The sequence below is a fragment of the Neofelis nebulosa genome, chromosome 18, assembly GCF_028018385.1.
Source record: "Neofelis nebulosa isolate mNeoNeb1 chromosome 18, mNeoNeb1.pri, whole genome shotgun sequence".
NCBI lineage: Eukaryota > Metazoa > Chordata > Mammalia > Carnivora > Felidae > Neofelis > Neofelis nebulosa.
In genome coordinates, this window is record NC_080799.1 from 45,609,129 (window position 1) to 45,624,633 (window position 15,505).

The window sequence follows — 15,505 nt, forward strand, 5'->3', positions numbered from 1 at the left end:
ACAGATTAACTATCGAAGAGGGAATGCAGGTAGGAAAACATAACACCATAGGGAAATAACCCCAAATCTCATAAATCTCACTGCCTTACATGACAACTATTTTGAAATTCGAAGAGGACTGTGTGAGCTAACAGAGTATGGTGATTATATATCTTAAAAATGTGTCAGATCTGCCTGCATGCTTTCTCTGCCCACATGGTGCTCTACACTTTGTTTTTCTTAGTATCCCCAATACTACTTTCACTGTTCTCTCTCTGTTTCAGTGTTTGCTTCTAGGAGGACCTACTCTCACTCCCCATCAAATGCACACAGTACGGTTCCTATACACACAGGTAACAAACCAGCAGAAATTGAGGTGATGGAGGATAGTAACAAGATCACCCTTTGTGCAGAGGAGCCCGAGAGAATTTTATGGGGTGACGGTAATTTCCTATATCTAGATGCATGGGGTCCTTGTGCTCATTTATTTTAGAAATACTCACTGACTCCTGGTGCTTCGGGTCAGATAGACAGGTTCCTGACCCTAGAATATGGCTGATTTGTAATGGTGGGTAAGGATCAGGGACCAGCAGTGACTGTGGGAGATGAGTGAGGAGGCTACACATAGAGATCCTTACCCAGGATGCCATGTCTCCACAGACAGTAACCTTGTGCAGGAGGGCTCTGAGGATCATATATTTCTTGATCAGTCCTGTGAACTCCATAATCCTACTCCAGATTTCTCACTGGGGGATGGACAGGGCAGAGGCCAGCAGCTGGATGACACCCTGATTATGGCTGGAGTGGAGCAGTGGGCCTGGGAGATTGAGTCAGAGAAAGGGAAAGGCAGAAGGTAGTGAAGAGGAGTTTGAGAGATAAAGGGAAGAGGAGAGAAGGCAGTGTTTTCTACTGACTTCACTTACATTTCTGTGTGAACAAAAGGAGATTCTTGTCTTCAAGGGAAGGGAAGAGTGCTGGCAAAAAGACAGAGTGACATTCTCAGCTCAAGTGCTCAGGATATCTGGCTTGCTCTTGAATACCTAACACAGGAAGCCTTCACTTTGTCATAAGTGGAACTGCAGCTCATGCCATTTAGTGAAAATTAAAGTGATGATGAAGGCCTCATCATTAAAGTGGTGCAACAAAAGTATGTGAACATACAGAGAGATACAATAGAAGCAAAAGTCCAAAGGTAGACCGACTGCAATACTTATGGGAATATAGACTATTGGAAAAGGAGGTACCCCAATGCAGGCTTTGAGAGACCTGGGCAATATCTGAAAAAAAAAAAAGTAGTCCTTACTTCAAAAGCAACATTAGCGTTACACACAAAGGGATTGTGATGGAAGGTTTAGGGAGAAACCATATGATTTCATGGTCCTGTACCCATGGTCCTACCCTCATGTCTCACCAAATTATACCCTTTAACTTGAGGCTATTTGTTATATGTAAATTATCCTTCATTAAAGAGAGTTTCAAAACATAAAATACTAGAAGCACATGTTGGAAAGTTCCTTTCAAATCCTGAAGTGCATGGGTGATATGAATCTGCCCGCCCATGTCTCAAAAATACAAAATAATAAGATATTTAAAAACTTAATAATAGCAGAGTAAGAGGACCCTGAGCTCACCCTGTGCCATGTGTTCAACTACATAACATCCACATCCAAGTCCATGAACCAGAGAGCGATCCAAAGACTGGCAGAACAAACTCCACACCTAAATAGAAGCTGCATCAGAAAGGTAGGAAGGTCAGAAAGGTGGAGGCTGGCTGCCTGCAGAGAGGGCAGAGAAAGTGAGCCCTCACACCCGGGAGCTCACACAGAAAAGACTAATCTCCATAACATTTGGCATTAAAACCCAGAGCAGCTGAATTTCCTTGAGTTTAGATCCAGGAGATTTGGAGGTGAGCTGACCCAGCACTGGGTGATCCAGGAGGATGAGTGCTAGCCAGGTCCCTGCCTGTGTAGAGAGGCAATGTAAACGTGGCAGTTACACAATGCCGAGGCAACAGGAGACAGATGTATTCATGCTGATTCCTGAGTGTGTTGGAGGACTTCAACAATGATGGAGCTCATAGGCACCATTCTTCTCCCCCAGCCTCCCAGAATAAGCATAGAAGCACCCACCAGAGGCTAAGGCTGCACAGACACTTGCTACCTAGCTCGTTAGCAGTGCGCCAGTCCCAGGGGTTCACTGGGGGAGTCACCACACCAAGCCTCCTGATCTCAGGGCAAACATTCTTAAAACCACAATGGCACCCTGTCTGACAAGCATGCATAGCTGCCACAGTACGCTGTGCACATTTGCACCTCACCCAGCTGTGCACATCCAGGCACCCTCATCTGTCTCACCCAGACACATGTCCCCAGGCACAGACATGCTCTGTGCATATCCTCAAGCCCCTAGCTTCCACCGCTGGTCCACAGCCCCCAGCCACCAAAGGATATTGGGAAATCTGGCATAAGACTAGTAGCCTTGTGCAATTTTGCTAACACTCCTGCCCTGCTCCCAAGTTACCCAGTGGGCATATACCCCGACCGCTGGCCTGCCTGGGTCCCCCTAAAACCACTGAGAGCAAGCACAGCCCCAAACAGGCATGCAATCAGTGCAGACACCTGCACTTAAAGGAAAAGTAACCCAGACACAACAGCAGGGAGTGAGCAATACCCATATGATATCCTCCTGAAGGTCCAGGTCCTATAAATGGAGACGTGCACAAGTGAGGACTCCAGGACCTCTTCTTCATACAGTCATTAATTTCAAGATCAGAAGGCACTGCTGACTTTCTTAACACAGAGAAATAGAGTCAGAGAGAAGACATACTGGACACACTGAGATGTTTATCCACAATGAAAGACCTAGTCAAAGCCACAGCCAGAGATTTAAGCCAAAGAGATATAAGTAATATACCTGATACAGAATTTAAAGCAATGATCATAACGATACTCATTGGAGTTGCGAAATGAGTAGAAGAGTGAGACCCCTGACATAGAGATAAGATATAACACAGTAGGGGCGCCTGGGTGGCGCAGTCGGTTAAGCGTCCGACTTCAGCCAGGTCACGATCTCGCGGTCCGTGAGTTCGAGCCCCGCATCAGGCTCTGGGCCGATGGCTCGGAGCCTGGAGCCTGTTTCCGATTCTGTGTCTCCCTCTCTCTCTGCCCCTCCCCCGTTCATGCTCTGTCTCTCTCTGTCCCAAAAATAAATAAAAACGTTGGGAAAAAAATTTAAAAAAAAAGATATAACACAGTAGACACTGAGGACACAATAAAGGAGAAACATGCTTGCTGGAACGAACAGAGGGATGGAAGAAGCAGAGGAACAAACCAGTGACCTCGAAGACTGAGTAATGGAAATTAATCACACTGAACCAAAGAGAGAGAACAGAATTCTGCAACGTGAGATGAGACTAAGGGAACTCAGTGACTACAGCAAACATAATAATATTCATATTGGAGGAGTCCCAGAAGGAAGAGAGAATGGGGCAGAAAATTTATTTGAGGAAATAATAGGTGAAAACTTCCCTAATTGGGGGAGGGAAACAAACATCCACATCCCAGGGACTAGAGAACTCCCATCAAAATCAACAAAATGAGGCCAACACCCAGACATATTGTAAGCAAACTTGCAAATTACAATGACAATAAAGAAAAATTCTTAAGAGGAGCAAGACAAAAGAGACCTTAACTTAGAAGGCAAGACCCATAAGGCTAGCTACAGATTTCTGAACAGAAACTTGGCAAGCCAGAAGCTAGTGACATCACATATTCAAAGTGGTGAATGGAAAAATCAGCAGCCAACAATATTCTATCCAGCAAGGCTATCCTTCAGAATGGAAGGAGACGCAGACTTTCCCAAACAAAGACTAAAGGAGTTTGTACCACTAAACCAGTCCTGCAAGAAATACTAAGAGGGACTCTTTGAGTGGAAAGGAGAGATCAAAAGTGAAAGTGTAAAGGTAAAAGACACAAATCAAGTAAAACATGAATATTTCTGTAAAAAAATCAGTTAAGGAACTCAGAGAAATGGATTTGAAATATAATAACATCTACCAAAAGCCTAGGGAGGAGAAAATAATGGGTTCAAAGGTAAATGACCATCAACTTAATACAAACTGCTAAATGCAGAAGAGGTTATATAAGCACCTAACAGTAGCCATATACTAAAACCAGTCATAAATATGCTAAGAGTAAAGATAAAGAAATCAAATATATCACCAAAGAAAATAAGCAAAACATGAAAGACAGACAAGAAAGGATCGGAGAAAATCATTAGAAACCACAAGAAAACAGGTAATAAAATGGCAATACATAGATACATATCAACCATTTCTTTGAAGGTAAATGGAATGAATGCTCCAATCTAGAGACATAGGGTGTAAGAATGGATGAAAAAACAAAAGCTGGAGTAGCAATACTTGTATCAGAAAAAATACACTTAAAAAAAAGTACATAACAAGAGACAGAGGAGGACACTATATAACAGTAAAGGGTACAATCCAAAAAGAAGATATAACAACTGTAAATATATCCCACAATTAAATGGGATTTATTCCCAAGGTGCAAGTGTGGTTCAATATTCGCAAACAATCAGTGCGATACAATACATCAACAGGAGAAGGGATAAGAACCATACGATCTGGGTACCTGGGTGGCTCAATCTTTTAAGAGTCCAACATCAGCTCAGGTCATGACCTCATGATTTGTGAGTTCAAGTCCCGCATCGGACTCCGTGCTGAAAGCTCAGAGCCAAGAGCCTCCATCGAATTCTGTGTCTCCCACTCTCTTTCTGCCCCTCCCCTCCTCACGCTCTGTCTCTCTCAAAATTAATAAACGTTTAAAGAAAAGAACAATACGGTCATTTCAATACATGCAGGGGCGCCTGGGTGGCGTAGTCGGTTAAGCGTCCGACTTCAGCCAGGTCACGATCTCGCGGTCCGTGCGTTCGAGCCCCACGTCAGGCTCTGGGCTGATGGCTCGGAGCCTGGAGCCTGTTTCCGATTCTGTGTCTCCCTCTCTCTCTGACCCTCCCCCGTTCATGCTCTGTCTCTCTCTGTCCCAAAAATAAATAAAAAACGTTGAAAAAAAAATTTAAAAAAAAAATACATGCAGAAAAAAGTATTTGACACACTACAACATCCATTCATGATTATAACCCCCTAATATAGGTTTACAGGGAACATACATCAATGTAATAACAGGTATCTATGAAAACCCTGCAGTGAAAATCAACCTTAATGGGGAAAATCTGAGAGCTTTTCCTGTAAGGTCAGGAAGAAGAGAAGGATGTTTACTCTTACCACTTTTAATAAACATAGTACTGGAAGTCCAAGCCACAGCCAGCAGATAAACGAAACGAAACGAAACGAAAGAAACAAAACAAACTAAACTAAACTAAACTAAAATAAAAACAAATCCAAATCTGGAAGAAGTGAAACTTTCACACTTTGCAAAGTACATGACACTATATATAAAAAACCCTAAAGAGTCCACCCAATAACTGCTAGAACTGATAAATGAATTCAGCAATGTCACAGGATACAAAATCATTGTACAGAAATCTGTTGCATTTCTAAACAACAATAATGAAGCAGTAGAAAGAGAAATTAAGAAAACAGTCCCATTTACAGCTGTACACCAAATAATAAGATATCTATGAATAAATCTAACCAGAGTGGTGAGCGACCTATACTCTGAAAACTATAAAACAGTGGTGAAAGAAATTCAAGATGACACAAAGAAATGGATACTCATGGATCAGAGGTACAAATATCGTGAAAATGTCTATACTTCCCAAAGCAATTGACACAATTAATGCAATTTCCACCAAAATACCAACAACATTTTTCACAGAACTAGAACAGTCCTAAAATTTGTATGGAACCACAAAAGACCCCAGGCTTCGGAGTAAACAACCTTTATGTGAAGTGATAATTATGGATGGCATTATGCCTCCGGATCTTCTGCTCCAAAACATGGTAACTCTGACCTAAGCATTTGAACAAACGGTAGACATATCTCAACCAGGGATCATTCTACAAAATACATTCTACAGATGTACCCTCAAAACTTTGCAGGTTATAAAAAATATGGAAAAATCTAAACATCGTCATGGTCAAGTGGAGCCTAAGGAGACAGGATGACTGTAATGTTCCAGCTGGGATGAGTCTGGGACAGAAGAGGTTAAAACTGAAGCATTCTGAATACAAATATAAACTTTAGTTAATACTACCATATCTCTTCGGGATACTGATTGTGATCATGTACCAATTCATATGACATCAATAGTGAGGAGACAGTCTGATGTATGTGGAGACTCAATAATATCTTCCCAATTTTTTTGGAAACTAGAAACCCATCATGAATGAACAGATTATTAGTAATCATGGTTTTATGTTTTCAACACATGATATATGACTAGTTCTAGTATTAGTTACTAGTGATGGCCATGTACCTATTCTTGTTGTTCTTACTATTGTTTAATTTAAATAATAGCATTCATGTTACAGAAAACTGAATACTGATATACGATTCATAGAAACATCTACTTTACATATTTTAAGATAATAATGCATGTATATACCACTGTATTATGTGGTATGTAAATTAAGTTTTTTTCTGATCTTGAACGAGCATGTCATTGAATGGCTTTCCATAAAGGTGGTTATCCTAGATAATGAATGATACTCAGATTTTATAGGATGTACTTCATCATGCCTGAACATTGTCAAAAAAAAAATGTACACACGACCAGATGCATAACTGTGACTGGCTCAATCATTGTAAATAAACCTTGCTTTAATATTTTCACGCATATTTTTAGCAGCAGTATAAGAGAATAAAATTATTCCAAATCAAAGAGATATTCAAAGACTGGAAGAATGATACGGAGTTGAAAGGATTTCAGAAGGAAAAGATGTGACCATGAAGTGGCAGTCACAGGCAAGCAGTTTTCTCTGGTCCACTTTGACAGGTTTGCATGAGGGGATATCCATCACAGCATATGATCTGCAAAAGGGTAAGACCCAGAAGTACAAGAGGGAAAGAACCCTTTAGGGGGAGGTGACTTGGAAAGGATGCTTCTGTGCCTAAGTGATGGCTCAGCAACCTGCTGGGGGTCCCTGGGTCAAAGACTTCAAAAGACCAGCAGTAACCTAGATCACAAAGATCTTAGTAACATAGATCAAAGAAACTTAGAGCCACAAAGAGCTTAGAGCCCAGAGTTGATTTTCATCTATGATTAGGAGATGGTCACAGTTTTACAGGATATGATCATCGGGCCGGCAGTAGATGGCTAAAATATTATTTAGGGCTATACTTAAAAAATTTTTTTTAACGTTTATTTATTTTTGAGACAGAGAGAGACAGAGCATGAACGGGGGAGGGTCAGAGAGAAAGGGAGACACAGAACCTGAAACAGGCTCCAGGCTCTGAGCCATCAGCACAGAGCCCGAAGCGGGGCTGGAACTCACGGACCGTGTGATCATGACTTGAGCCAAAGTCGTACGCTCAACCGACTGAGCCACCTGAGTGCCCCTTAGGGCTATATTTTAATAAAAAAATGGATGTGTAAACATTTGGGTTTGGAATGTTAAGAAAAATCACAGGCCCACCATGGAGTTACTTATGTTAAGGCCCCATGTCACTAAACCTAATTTCATTCCTGCAGGAATGTAACCTTTAACCAGTCAGCAAAGAATTTCCTAGTCAGTGCTGGAAATTTAACTGATAGACCCCTGCCATTCCCCTCAGGGAGGAAATCCTGCCTAAATAAGGTATTCCTTGCCACTAAATTTGTTTTAAGTTTATTTATTTTGAGAGAGGCAGAAAGAGAGCACATGCATTGGAGGGGCAGGAATAGAGGGAGAGAGAGAATTCCACGACAACGAGGTCATGATCTGGGCCAGGACCAAGAGTCAGACACTTAACCAAGTCATCCAGACACCCCGAGAATGTGGCGTTTCAAAATTTAGCAGGCTTGGCTGGGATACAGCCATGAGGTCACTGGCCTACTCCTTGAGAGAAGGCAGCAAACTACTTGCAGGCAGATGGCATGGAAACAGTGGTCTGTACATTGCCTGGTGGACACAGTGGGGAGATTATACACTGATCATGGAGAGCATCCCTGAGAGGCAGTGTTCACAACTAGGGGACAAAGGAGCTATGACAGAGGAGCTTGGTGGGACCATTTTCCTCCTCTTCCCCACAGCATAAACACAGAGCCATCTGCTGGAAACAATGTCATCCCCACACTGGCTGCCTAAGATGCTTACACCAACCCCACATTCCTGTGCTCTGGTGAGACTGGCCTTCTAGGTCAATCAGGCTTGCCTCAGTCCCAATGGAGGTGTCCCCTTTCCCAGAAGACCAGCAGAAGCCCGTGACCACACCACCTCTCTTGACCAGACAGTTCCGCAGGGCTTCACTTCGAGTGGTAGTCGTTTCAAGTCTCATTTAATGAGCAGATCGGAGCAGACCTAGATAAAACTCAGCACATTCTGGCCAAGGACCATACATTGCCCATACAACTGGCCTGAAGAATAGTGCAGCAAGAACACAAAACCGTTCATGCAACACACACCACAGACACTCCCTCATGTGCCAGGCCCTGGACACTAGATGACTTTCTCTTCATAAAGCCATTCATCTCACAGGCAGGTAACATCATAATGAGCTTTTGTAACACAGAGAAGCAAATACTCAGCCAAAATTCCAAGACAAGAGGAATGCATCCCAAATGAAAGAACAAGATAAGGTCATGGCCAGAGAAATGGAAGGAACACTTCCAAACTCATTCTATGAGGCCAGCACGGCCTTGAGTCCAAACTGGACAAAGACCCCACCAAAAAGGAAAACTACAGACCAATTTCCCTGATGAACCTGAATGTAAAAATTCTCAACAAAAATTAGCAAACCGGATCCAACAATACATACAAATAATTATTCACCACAATGAATTGGATTTATTCCTGGGATGCACAACCGATTCAATATCTGCAAATCAACTGATGTGATACATCACATTGATAAAAGAAAGGATAACAACCACATGATCCTCTCAATAGATGCAGAAAAAGCATTTGACAAAATGCAGCATCCTTTCTTGATGAAAAAAAGCACTCATGAAGGGAGGGATAGAAAGATCTTGCCTCAATATCAGTATGTCCAGATACGAAAGTCCCACAGCTAATACCATCTTCAATGAGGAAAAACTGAGAGCCTTCCCCCTGAGGTCAGGAACACGACTGGGATGTCCACTCTCACCACTGTTATTCAACATACTGTTGGAATTCCTAGCCTCAGCAATCAGACAACAAAAAGAAATACAAGGTGTCCAAATTGGCAAGTAGGAGTCAAAACTTCCTTATTCACAGGCATGATACATTCCATGGAAAATCCAAAAGACTCCACCGAAAAGCTGCTAGGACTGATACAGGAATTCAGGAAAGTCTCAGATTATAAAATAAATATACAGAAGTTGGTTTCATTTCTATACACTAATAATGAATGAGCAGAAAGAGAAATCAAGGAACTGGTCTCATTTAAAACTGCTTTAAAACCATAAAATACCCAGGGATAAACCTAACCAAAGAGGTAAAAGATCAGTACTCTTAAAACAATAGAGGGGCGCCTAGGTGACTCAGTTGGTTAAACACTGACTTCAGGTCAGGTCATGATCCCGCATTTGTGGGTTCGAGTCCCGCGACAGGCTCTGTGCTGACAGCTTGGAGCCTGGAGCCTGCTTCAGAGTCTGTGTCTCCCTCTCTCTCTCTCTCTGCCCCTTGCCTGCTCATGTGGTCTCTGTTTCTCTCTCTCAAAAATAAACAAACATTAAAAAAAAATAAAGGAACAAACCATACAACGTGTATGAGAGAAATTGAAGAAACACAAAGAAAGGGAAAAACTTTCCATGCTCATGGATTAGAAGAACAAATATTGTTAAAATGTCAGTACTACCCAAAGCAATTGACACATTCAATGCAATCCCTATCAAAATAACAACAACATTCTTCACAGAGCTAGAACAAACAACCCTAAAATTTGTAAGGAGCCAGAAAAGACCCCAAATAGCCAAAGTCATGTTGAAAAAGAAAACAAAGCTGGAGACATTACAATTCTGGACTTTATGGTGTATTAGAAAGCCACAATCATCGATACAGTATGGTACGTGCCCAAAAACGGACACAGACATCAATGGACTGGAATAGGGAACACAGAAATCGACCCTCAAACATAGGGCTGAGTAATCTTTGATAACGCAGGAAAGAATATCCAATGGAAAAAAAATAGTCTTTTCAGCAAATGGTATTGGGAAAACTGGACAGTGAGAAGAATGAACTTGGACTATGTTCATAAACTACACACACACACACGCACACACGCACACACACACATGCACACACCCCTCAAAATGGATGAAAGATCTAAATGTAAGAAAGGAACCATCAAAATCCTAGAGGAGGAGAAAAGAGGCAATCTACCTCCTTGATCCTGGCCACAGCAACTTCTTGCTTGTCATGTCTCCGAAGCAAGGGCAATAATAACCAAAATGAACTATTGGGACCTCAAGATAAAAAGCTTCTGCACAGCAGAGGACACTATCAGCAAAACTAAAAGACAACTGAATGAGATGGGAGAAGATATTTGCAGGTGACATATCAGATAAAGGGTTAGTATCCAAAATCTAAAAAGAACTTATCACACTCAACACCCAAAAACCAAATAACCCATTGAAGAAATGGGCAAAAGACATGAAGAGACACTTTAACAAAGATGACATCCAGAATGGTCACACATGAAAAGATGCTCAATCTCACTCGTCATCACTGAAATACAAATCAAAACCATAATGAGATATCCCCTCACACCTATCAGAATGGCTAAAATTAACATCTCAGGAAACGACAGATGTTGGCAAGGATGCAGAGAAAGGGAACGGTTTTGCAATGCTGGTGGGAATGCAAAGTGGTGTAGCCACTCTGGGAAATAGTATGGAGATGCGTCAAAAAACTAAAAATAGAACTACACTAAGACCCAGCAATTGCACTACTAGGTATTTATCCAAAGGATACACTAACGCTGACTCGAAGTGGCACATGCACTCCAATGTTTATAGTAGCATTATCAACAATAGCTAAATTATGCAAAGAGCCCAAATGTCCATTGACAGATGAATGGATAAAGAAGATGTGGTATATTCATACAATGGACTATTACTCAGCGATCAAAAACAATGAAATCTTGCTATTTGCAACAACGTGGATGGAATCGGACTTTATTATGCCAAGCAAAATATGTCAGAGAAAGACACATATCATATGATTTCTCTCATCTGTGGAATTTAATACAACTGATGAACGTAGTGAAAGGAAAGCAAAAATAAGATACAAACAGAGAGGGATTCAAACGATCTAAGAGACTCTTAAATACAGAGAAGAAACTCAGGGTTCCTTGAGGGTAACTGAATAGGGGTATGGGCTAAATGGGTGATAGGCATTTAGGGGGGTTACTTGAGATGAGTACTGGGTATATTTTGTACTTGATGGATCACTAAATTCTACTCCTGAGACTGTATTCCACTATAACGTAACTAACTTGGGCTTAAATTTAAAAAAGAAGAAATATTAAAAATAAGTAAAGAAATGTACTACCAGTGAAAAGCAAAGAATATTTAAATCGGACTGTTTGGGGCACCTGGGTGGCTCAGTTGGTTGAGAGACTGACTTCGGCTCAGGTCATGATCTCATGGTTTGTGAGTTCGAACCCCGCATCGGGCACTGTGCTGACACCTCAGAGCCTGGAGCCTGCTTCTGATTCTGAGCCACCCTCTCACCCCACCCCTCCCCCACTTGTGCTCTGTCTCTGTCTCAGAAATAAACATTAAAAAATTTTTTGAAATCAGACTCTTTGAGTGGAAATGAAAGACCGAAAGTGTTACAGACAAGAAAGGATCACAGAAAACATCAAGAAACAATGGCAAAACAATTAGTAGAATGGCACTAAATACATACCTATCAATAATTACTCTGAATGTAAATCAACTACATGCTCCAATCAAAAGACATTGGATACGGTGTCAGAATGGACAAAAGAAAAAACAAACAAACAAACAACAAACAAGACCTATCTAGATGCTGCCTACAAATCCTTATTTGGACTTAAGTCACCTGCAGATTTAAAGCGAGGGAATGAAGAAACATTGATCATGCCAATAATGTCAAAAGAAAGCCAGTAGCAATACTTATATCAGGCAAAATAAACTTTAAAACCAAGACTCTATTTTGGTGCCATTTGGGTAAATACCTATTAGTGAAATTGCATGACCCAATATTTATAGCAGCATTATCAACAGTAGCCAAACTATGGAGAAAGCCCAAGTATCCAAAAACTGATGAAAGTATAAAGAAGTTGTGTGTTGTGCGTGTATAAGTATGTATACGCATATGTACATATATACATATGTGTATGTTCATACATACATACATACATGTGTATATACAATGAAGTATAACTCAGCTTCAAAAAGAATAAAATCCTGCCATTTGCAACGATGTGGATGGAGCTAGAATGTGTTATTTTAAGTGAAATATGTCAATCAGAGAAAGACAAATATATGATTTCACTCATGTGGAATGTAAGAAACAAAACAGATGAAAACATGGGAAGGGGGCAGGAAAAGAGAAGAGTGGTAACAAACTACATGAGTCTCTTAGTGTTAGAGGAAAAAACTGAAGGTTGATGGAGGGAGATGGGTCGGCCCTGGGCTAGATGGGGGACGAGTATTAAGGGGAGCACTTGTTGTGATGAACACTGGGTGTTGTATGTAAGGGATGAATCACTGAATTCTACTCCCGAATCTAAGAATGCACTGTATGTCAACTAAGACTTAAAATAAAAAAATAAATAAAGCTGTAACAAGAGATGAAGACGGACACGATCTCATACTAAAAGGGACAACCAAACAAGAAGATCCAATGATTGTATATTTTGATGCACCCAACATTCAATTACCAAGTATATAAAACATTTAACAACAACCATAAGGGAACTCATTTATAATAATATAACGATAGTAGAGGACTTTAACACATCACTCACATCAATGGACAGAACATGTAAACAGAAAATCAACAAGGAAACAATGGCTTTGAATGACACACTGGACCAGATGGCTTTAACAGATATATTCAGAACACTCCATAATAAAATGGCAGAGTACACATTCTTTTCAAGTGCACATGGGCATTCTCCAGAACGGATCACATTCTAGGTCACAAATCAGGCTTCAAGAAGTACCCAAAGAGAGAGATCAGACCAAGCATCATTTCTGACTGCAAAGCTAGCAAACCTTCAAAACCTGTGGTTTTTGAAATCAACCACAAAAAGAAGGTGGGGGGGGAGGCCACAAATAAAGGGAGGTTAAATAACATACTACTAAATGAATGGGCTAAACAGGAAATCAATGAGAAACTACACTGAAACAAATGAAAATGAAAATACACTGGTAAAACCCTTTGGAATGTGGCAAAAGTAGTCTACGATGGAAGTATATAGCAATACAAGCCTACCTTAAAGAGCAAGAAAAATCTCAAACAATCCTAACTTACAACTAAAGGAACGAGAAAAAGAACAGCAGAAGGAAGGAAATAATAGAGATTAATACAGAAATAAGGAATATAGAAACCAAAAAGACACTAGACCAAATAAATGAAACCAGGGGTTGGGTTTTTGAAAACAGCAATCAACATGAAAACCACCTAGGAAGACTTTTCACAAAGAAGAGAGAAAGGACTCATATAAAATCACAAATAAGAAAGGAGAAATTACAGTCAACACCACAAAAATACAGTTAGAAGATAATATTATGAAAAAGTATATGCAACAAATTGGACACTCTGAGAAAAAAGGACAAATTTCTAGAAACACACAAACTACCAAAATTGAAACAGGAAGATACATAAAATCTGAAAACAAAGTAATCAAAACAGTAGCAAAAAACCCTCTCCCTCCAAGGGAACAAGAGTTCAGGGCCAGATGGCTTCAATGATGAATTCTACAAAACATTTAAGGAAGAGGTAATATCTATTTTTCTCAAATTATTAAAAAAACAAAAAAAGAAGGAAAACTTACAAATTGATCTTATGGGGCCATCATTACCCTGATACCAGAACGAGAGAAAACATCCACTAAAACCAAAAACTGTACTGGTGCCTGCGTGGCTCAGTCGGTTTACTGTCCCAACTCTTAACTTCAGATTAAGAAATTATCATGCAGTGTGTGGGTTCGAATCCTATGTTGGACCCTGCGCTGACAGTGTGGAGCATGGCCAGGATTCTCTCTCTCCCGGTCTCTCTGCCCCTCCCTCACTTTTATGTATTCTATCTCTCCAAGTAAATAAATAAACATTTAAAATTTTTTTTTCAACGTTTTTTATTTATTTTTGGGACAGAGAGAGACAGAGCATGAACGGGGGAGGGGCAGAGAGAGAGGGAGACACAGAATCAGAAACAGGCTCCAGGCTCCGAGCCATCGGCCCAGAGCCTGACGCGGGGCTCGAACTCACGGACCGCGAGATCGTGACCTGGCTGAAGTCGGACGCTTAACCGACTGCGCCACCCAGGCGCCCCAATAAATAAACATTTTAAATATGCTAAATTTTTTTCAATAAAACTTCAGACCAATAGCCTGATGAGTATGTATGCATAAATTCTCATTAAAATACCTTCAAATTAAAGTCAACAATACATTAATAGAATCATTTACAATAATCAAGTGGGATATATTCCTGGGCTGCAAGGGTGGTTCCACATTCACAGATCAATCAACATGATGCACCACAGTAGAAGAAAGGGTAATAAAAATATGATGCTTTCAACAGATGCAGGAAAAACATTTCACAAAATTTCACATCCATTAATGATAAAACCCCTCAACAAAGTACATTGAGACTCAACCTACCTGCACATAATAAAGGTCATCTAGGAAAAACCTACAGCTAATCTCATCCTCAATGGGGAAAAATTGAAAGTTTTTCCTCCAAGGTCAGGGACAAGACAAGGGTGATCCCTCTCACCACTGTTATTCCACATAGTACTAGAAGTCCTAGCCACAGCCATCAGACAACAAAAAGAAATAAGAGGCATCCAAATCAGCAAGGAAGAAGTAGCACTTTCGCTATTTGGAACTGGCATGATGCTCTCTATAAGAAACATGAAAGACTCCCATAAAAATTGCTAGAATTGATATATGAATTTGACAAATCACAATATACAGAAATCAATTTACATAAATCTACTGCATTTCTATAGATGAATAATGAATTAACAGAAAGAGAAAAGGGATCAATCCCATTGACAGGTGCACCAAATACCCCAAGATACCTGGAATAAACCTAACCAAGGAAGTGAAATACCTGTACTCTAAAGGCTATGAAACACTAATGAAAGAAATGGAAGAGGACACAAAGAAAAGGAAATACATTTCATGTTCACGGATATGAGGAACAAAATACTGTTAAAAGGTCT

General features: G+C 40.6%; 1 protein-coding gene and 1 long non-coding RNA gene across 2 annotated transcripts in view; one reads left to right on the top strand and one right to left on the bottom strand.

The window, feature by feature from the left end:
- The window catches only part of IL9R (interleukin 9 receptor), a 218,714-nt gene that overhangs the window by 93,916 nt on the left and 109,293 nt on the right, over positions 1–15,505 (top strand). The gene's annotated exons all lie outside the window — the stretch shown is intronic.
- Positions 1–15,505, bottom strand: part of LOC131500681 (uncharacterized) — a 49,104-nt gene that overhangs the window by 31,272 nt on the left and 2,327 nt on the right. The window lies entirely within an intron of this gene.